At 50.7% G+C, this 6,834-nt stretch overlaps 1 protein-coding gene across 1 annotated transcript in view; it reads right to left on the reverse strand.

Annotated features, from left to right (window-relative positions):
• The window catches only part of ATP1B4 (ATPase Na+/K+ transporting family member beta 4), a 31,918-nt gene extending 25,431 nt beyond the window's left edge, over positions 1-6,487 (reverse strand). The window contains exon 1 of the mRNA XM_048864146.2: positions 6,415-6,487. The gene's annotated coding sequence lies outside the window, so the exon portion shown is untranslated. The remainder of the gene's footprint in view (positions 1-6,414) is intronic.
• Between the last annotated feature and the right edge of the window lie 347 nt (positions 6,488-6,834).

The following is a 6,834-nucleotide window of genomic DNA, read 5'->3' on the forward strand; positions in this document are numbered from 1 at the left end:
TGGTAGCGTAGGGCCTGAGGAGGGAGTCTACATAGCCAGACAATCCTACTGTCAGGGTGCCAATGCCTGAGATGATGGGCACCCAGGATTTCCAGGTTTATGGATCTTGGGTAGTAGATAGAATATCCCAGGTCAGGGTTCCAGGGGTGTGTCTGTGCGGATTTGATCTTGTGCTTTTTCAGGGAGTTTCTTGAGCAAATGCTGTAGTTTGTTCTGGTAACTCTCAGTGGGATCAGAGGTTAATGGCTTGTAGAAAGTGGTGTTGGAGAGCTGCCGAGCAGCCTCTTGTTCATATTCCGACCTATTCATGATGACAACAGCACCTCCTTTGTCAGCCTTTTTCATTATGATGTCAGAGTTGTTTCTGAGGCTGTGGATGGCATTGTGTTCCGCACGGCTGAGGTTATGGGGCAAGTGATGCTGCTTTTCCACAATTTCAGCCCGTGCACGTCGGCGGAAGCACTCTATGTAGAAGTCCAGACTGCTGTTTCGACCTTCAGGAGGAGTCCACCTAGAATCCTTCTTTTTGTAGTGTTGGTAGGGAGGTCTCTGTGGATTAGTATGTTGTTCAGAGGTGTGTTGGAAATATTCCTTGAGTCGGAGATGTCGAAAATAGGATTCTAGGTCACCACAGAACTGTATCATGTTCGTGGGGGTGGAGGGGCAGAAGGAGAGGCCCCGAGATAGGACAGCTGCTTCTGCTGGGCTGAGAGTATAGTTGGATAGGTTAACAATATTGCTGGGTGGGTTGAGGGAACCATTGCTGTGGCCCCTTGTGGCATGTAGTAGTTTAGAAAGTTTAGTGTCCTTTTTCTTTTGTAGAGAAGCAAAGTGTGTGTTGTAAATGGCTTGTCTAGTTTTAGTAAAGTCCAGCCATGAGGAAATTTGTGTGGAAGGTTGGTTTTTTATGAGAGTATCCATAAAATTTGAGCATTTGCTCAAGAAACTCCCTGAAAAAGCACAAGATCAAATCCGCACAGACACACCTACAAGATCTCTATCAAGCATTCTTACAACTACAATACCCACCTGCGGAAGTGAAGAAACAGATTGATAGAGCTAGAAGAGTTCCCAAAAGTCACCTACTACTAACCCAGGAACCTATCCTTGCAACAAAGCTCATTGCCAACTGTGCCCACATATCTATTCAGGGGACACCATCACAGGGCCTAATAACATCAGCCACACTATCAGAGGCTCGTTCACCTGCACATCCACCAATGTGATATATGCCATCATGTGCCAGCAATGCCCCTCTGCCATGTACATTGGTCAAACTGGACAGTCTCTATGTAAAAGAATAAATGGACACAAATCAGATGTCAAGAATTATAACATTCATAAAAAGAAAAGGAGTACTTGTGGCACCTTAGAGACTAAGGTGCCACAAGTACTCCTTTTCTTTTTGCGAATACATACTAACATGGCTGTTACTCTGAAACATTCATAAACCAGTCGGAGAACACTTCAATCTCTCTGGTCACGCGATTACAGACATGAAAGTTGCGATATTACAACAAAAAAACTTCAAATCCAGACTCCAGGGAGAAACTGTTGAATTGGAATTCATTTGCAAATTGGATACAATTAGCTTAGGCTTGAATAGAGACTGGGAGTGGTTAAGTCATTATGCAAGGTAACCTATTTCCCCTTGTTTTTTCCTACTCCCCCCCTCCTCAGACGTTCTTGTTAAACCCTGGATTTGTGCTGGAAATGGCCCACCTTGATTATCATACACATTGTAAGGAGAGTGATCACTTTATATAAGCTATTACCAGCAAGAGAGTGGGGTGGGGGGAGGTATTTTTTCATGCTTTGTGTATATAAAAAGATCTTCTACACTTTCCACGGTATGCATCCGATGAAGTGAGCTGTAGCTCACGAAAGCTTATGCTCAAATAAATTGGTTAGTCGCTAAGGTGCCACAAGTCCTCCTTTTCTAATTATGTCATGTGATCCCACTACAGGCTCGATGGATGAGCATGTTACTTTCAGGGCTTCGTGAATTATGGGCATGACCAGGGCTGTCCTTAGGCATACGCAGCAAGTGCAGCTGCCTAGGGCACCACAAAATTTGGGGAATCAAATTGCCCCAAATTTCATGGTGCCCTAGGCAGCTGCGTGCTGCATACATGGCAGCACCAGCCCCGGCGACCAGCCCTATCCCTCGGCTGGCCCCCCCGCAGGCTGCGCCCACTGCAAGGGGCTGGGCCGTCCCTAGGGGGATGTGGGGCTCCGGACAACTCCCTCTGCCAGGCCTCTTACCCTTCCCCCCTACTTTGCCCCCGGCCTGCCCCCATTCCAGCTCTTCCCCCAGCGACCCCACACTCACTGGCAGTGGCGGGAAGCGGAGCAGCCCGGCCCCAGCCCGCTCCACCCCGCCAGCTCCCAGCCGCGGCGCTCCACTTCCCACCGCCGGTGAGTGCAGGGAGGCTGGGGAAAGGACGCCCCCCGCGCTCACCGGCGGCGGGAAGTGGAGCGCCGCAGCTGGGAGCTGGCGGGGTGGAGCGGGCTGGGGCCGGGCTGCTCCGCTTCCGCCGCTGCCGGGTGGGGGGGGGGAAGATTTCTTCCCCCAAGCTCCCTCCCCCAAGCGACACAGCGGGGGCCGGGGCGAGGGAAGCGGATCGGGCTGCTCCCAGCCCCCTCCCAATCCCCTGGGCCACTCTGGGCCTGTTGGGCCCCCAAAAGTGCCCCCCCACAGCTCCTGCCTCCCAGACCCTGGCGGGGGGATGCCTGGGGCCCCACACAGCCCCCCCATGGGGCGGCTGCCTAGGGCACCCAAATGGCTAGGGATGGCCCAGGGCATGACACACTGCTCCACCTGAAGGAGGCTGTTTGCAGCCATGGAAATCATCACTTCCAGTCGAATCAGCACTAACCAAGAATGGTGCACATTGGGCCAAATTCATTGGTGGTTTAAGCAGTGTTGTATATTACCCCTGGGGATAGCTGGGATGGAAAATGGGGTGGGAGTGTGTGTCAGTGGTAAAGGATTGTGATTTGCACTATTTGGTGTTCTGGGTGTGTGAACTGGCACACCTGGGGATGGATTCTGCTCTTGGGTACACACTGATGTAAATGTGGAGTGACTCCATTGTCAGGTAGGTTTACACTGGTATAAGAGATCAAAATTTGCCCTAACGGGGCAGCTCTCAGAAGATTTTGCCCCAAAAGGCTTCCTATGGACCAGGGTGCCCATTTTGCACCCAGTTGGTGTCTAATGCTCCCTGCAGTGTGCTGGCCCCGCTCCGCAGGCTGGTGTAGATGAGGGGAGCCATGGCTCCACCCTTCCCCAATTAGCCACCTGCTTTCCCAGGGTTTGGGACAGTGATCAGCCCCCAGAGCAGCTGAGCCAGGGGCACTCCCAACCTGGCTCTGTGAATTCTCGATAGAGTGACCAGATGTCTCAATTTTATAGGGACAGTCCCGATATTTGCGTCTTTGTCTTATATAGGTGCCTATGACCCCACACTCCCTGTCCCGATTTTTCACACTTGTTATCTGATCACCCTAATTCTCGATGATCTCTATCCAGTTGACTCTTAGCAATAGTGGCGCATTTCTTCCTGTGCCGGCTGCATGTCTCTGCGGGAGAAAGCCCCAACTCATTTCATGTCAGGGGAACTATTTCTTACCTAGGGCTTTAGGTGAAGCCTTTGAGGCAAATCCACTGACCGATCCAGCCTGTCACTGCTCTCTAGAATGTTATCTATGTCGAGACTCTATGGGCCATGCAGTCCCACTCAAGCCAATGGGATCCCAGGACACTGGGGAAGGGGAAAACATTCTGACTTATTTCTAGCACTTTCTGTGGGCATGAGGAAACTACAAGTATTGCCCAAGGCCTTGGCAATGAGCATCCAGCGGTGAAGGAACATGGATTCCAGGTGCCACCTGGTAGCAGAGTACATGGGCTCACAACGCAGTGTTTGGAAGGGGACCTGGCATTAGAACGCCTGAGTGGTTGGAGCTGTTTGGCTCTGGGGTTTTGGTTCGATCCCTTAGATAAGGAGGGGCCATCTACAGAATTTGGATCCAGAGCGGGGGTTTTGAACACAAAGGAATTCAGGGGTGTGGGCATGTGGGGAACCAGTTCATCTCCATCTCTTATTAATGAGACACTTTCCCCTCTTCTGGATATATTTTTTGGCTTTTCATTACAGCTAGAACCTCCAGCGCTCTCCAGCCCAGCCTGACTCCTCACAGGCAGCAATGGGGCTTCTCTGTGCTCCAGAGTCAGGCTTTGCATGGCTTGGTTTTCAGCCTTCCGGCGGGCGCAGCAAACAGCTATCAGTCTGCTCTGAACAGCCCATCCCTTGATCTGAGAACAAGGAGGTGGTACATATAAAAATTGCTGAAGGGGAAAATGATGTTGCCCAGCTGATAGCCTCTGAAGCTCGCTACCACAGGAAGCCTCTGGGCCATGTTCTGCCCTGGTGTAATCATCGACTTCAAGAGAGTTGCATTTGCTTACATGCAGCTGAATATGGCCTGCTCTGGCTGTGGCTGAATTTTCAACATGTCTGAGGGCCTGGCTCACAATCTCTTATGCCCATTCTACACTGGTTTGGCTCAGGCCTTCAGCTGGTGTCTAGGGCTGTGACTACACTGACTTCGGTGGTGCCACCTTGATTTACACCAGTTGAGGATCTGGCCCTTTGCCATCAGTAGAGTTGATCCAGACTTACACTGGTGTAAGTGGGAGAAGAAGCAAATCTTGTGTCTGAAAAATGTTATTATTGTTCTGGCCTGTATCTGTGCAAGCTCACATAAGGGTCACTGTTTAGAGTGGAAGCTTTCTGGGGCTGGGACTGTCTGTTCTGTGTTTGTACAGTGCCTTGCACAGTGGGGTCATGGTCCATGATTGGGGTTTCTAGCTGCTACTACAGTATAGCTAACAATAAATAATAATAATTTGATCTCATTCTTGGGGCACCAACCAATCCCCTGCAGGCCATTATACTGGCCTGCATAAATGTCTCAGTGTGGTATGTAGGAGAGGAGGGACACTCTGAGGTCTCAGGTTCTGACCCTTATCAGAGGCCGGGAAGCAGGGTATTGTTTCAAAGTTCTGAGAAGCTGATGTGACAAAGCCTTTTGTTCTGATCTGCTTTTGTAATTGTCTCTGGGGAGGTGTTTTGCCAATGACATGTGCGCATGCATCTGGTTATTTTCCTTTATCATTCTGCATTAAATAATCTCGCTCTGCTGTGGGATGGACAGGAGGAAGATGAAGAAAATATTTTGACTGATCTCTGCGCAGAGACAAATACAGCCCCTCCCTGGTGATGCTGGGTGACTTTCATGCCAATTGCTCCTGTTCATTTTCCATTCCCAGGCTGCTGTTTCAGCAAAACCCAGCCAATACTCGCAGCTGAAACATTACATATTTTCAATGCATCTGAGAGAAGAGAGCCCAGCTCAGGGTTAAATAAACATCTCCTGGGTGCAGACAGACAGCTAGGAGGGAATGCAACATCCTCTTGGGGTTGCAGGAGACGAGTGGCTGTTCTGAGAAAGGAAGGCAGGGTCTTTCTGGTCCAAAACACTATGGCAATGGCAGGTCCAGGCCCCCCACTTGAACAAGTGCCTCGGGCTTCCCTTAAATACTTTCTGAGCATCCTTCTCCGGCGAGAAATAAAGTTATAGATAAGCACTGGCGATTGCTGAGTAGCCTGCAGCTCAAACTCCTGGGGGCTGGTTTCCAGCCACAGTGAGCACCCATTGAAGTTAATAGCACCTGGGGGTGCTCAGCACCTCTGGAAACGGGTCCCAAAAGTCAAGCACAAGGCTTTCCGGTTCAGTGTGCGTTCTCAGTGAATTCCGTGAACCTTGGGAAGGATCCTGCAAAATCCTCAATGCTTCTGAAATACTGAGTTCCCCGCTGCTGTGCACAAACCAAGCAGGGCTTCTGCTAGTCGCCAGGAGCCTAGAGTCTGAACTCCTATGGCCCTCAGGGAGGGATTTTCCCAAGAGATTATTGCTGAATCAGGCATCTGGTGGTGGCCGTAGCCCTATATGTCCTGTGCAGACACACAGGTCCCTTCTACTTCCCTGGACATCTAGTCTGCCTGCTAAAGCACCATCCCCAATCTCCATCTCTGGCCCCAGCTTCCCTACAGAGAGTGAATTTCTCAACCGCCTCCTCCATTCTGTGCTTGGAAAGTTGCCCTTTGGCTCCCCCTCCTGGCTTTCCCAGTCTAAATGTGTGTGTGGGGGGGAGGGGGCAGGTAATGGAGCTGTACTGGGGGAGGGGAGGAAGGGGGCAGTGTCAGATAAGTCAGCAGGGGCAGGGGCTGTGATGAGGGGCAGGATGGGGCCTCCCTCCCATGTGTTACTTTGCACTGGGACCCACAAACCCTGGGGCCAGCCCTGCTCTTACATTGGCTGTTTAGGAGAAGCACAAAAACTCACCATGTATGAGGCACAAGGGGCCCTTGTTTTACCCATTTCTGCCCCTGCACTCCCTGTTGTCCCTGTGTCCCTGTGTCCATTCTGTTACATCCAGCCTGGCCCTTCGCTAGTATCAGTGTAGGTGGGGCTGAGCCATCCTCCCTGCGGTTATGGGTGGGTGACTGTGCTGAGACTTTGATCCAGTTCATCTGAGGGGAACAGTTCCCCTCACCAGAAGGTTGTCATGTGTTAATGTTCATTGGCAGACTCTGACCTTTGCATCTGATAGCAGCATTTTGTAACTTTTCGAGCACCAGCTTTCTCTCTTCACTCAGGAGAAGCTGAGCATTAGGAACAGATCCACTTAATGTGTTTTCTGAAACAGCAATGGGATTAATTTCTTTACACTGATTGAAATACACTTTGTCTCCAAAATAAGTA

This window comes from Caretta caretta, chromosome 9 (genome assembly GCF_965140235.1).
Source record: "Caretta caretta isolate rCarCar2 chromosome 9, rCarCar1.hap1, whole genome shotgun sequence".
NCBI lineage: Eukaryota > Metazoa > Chordata > Testudines > Cheloniidae > Caretta > Caretta caretta.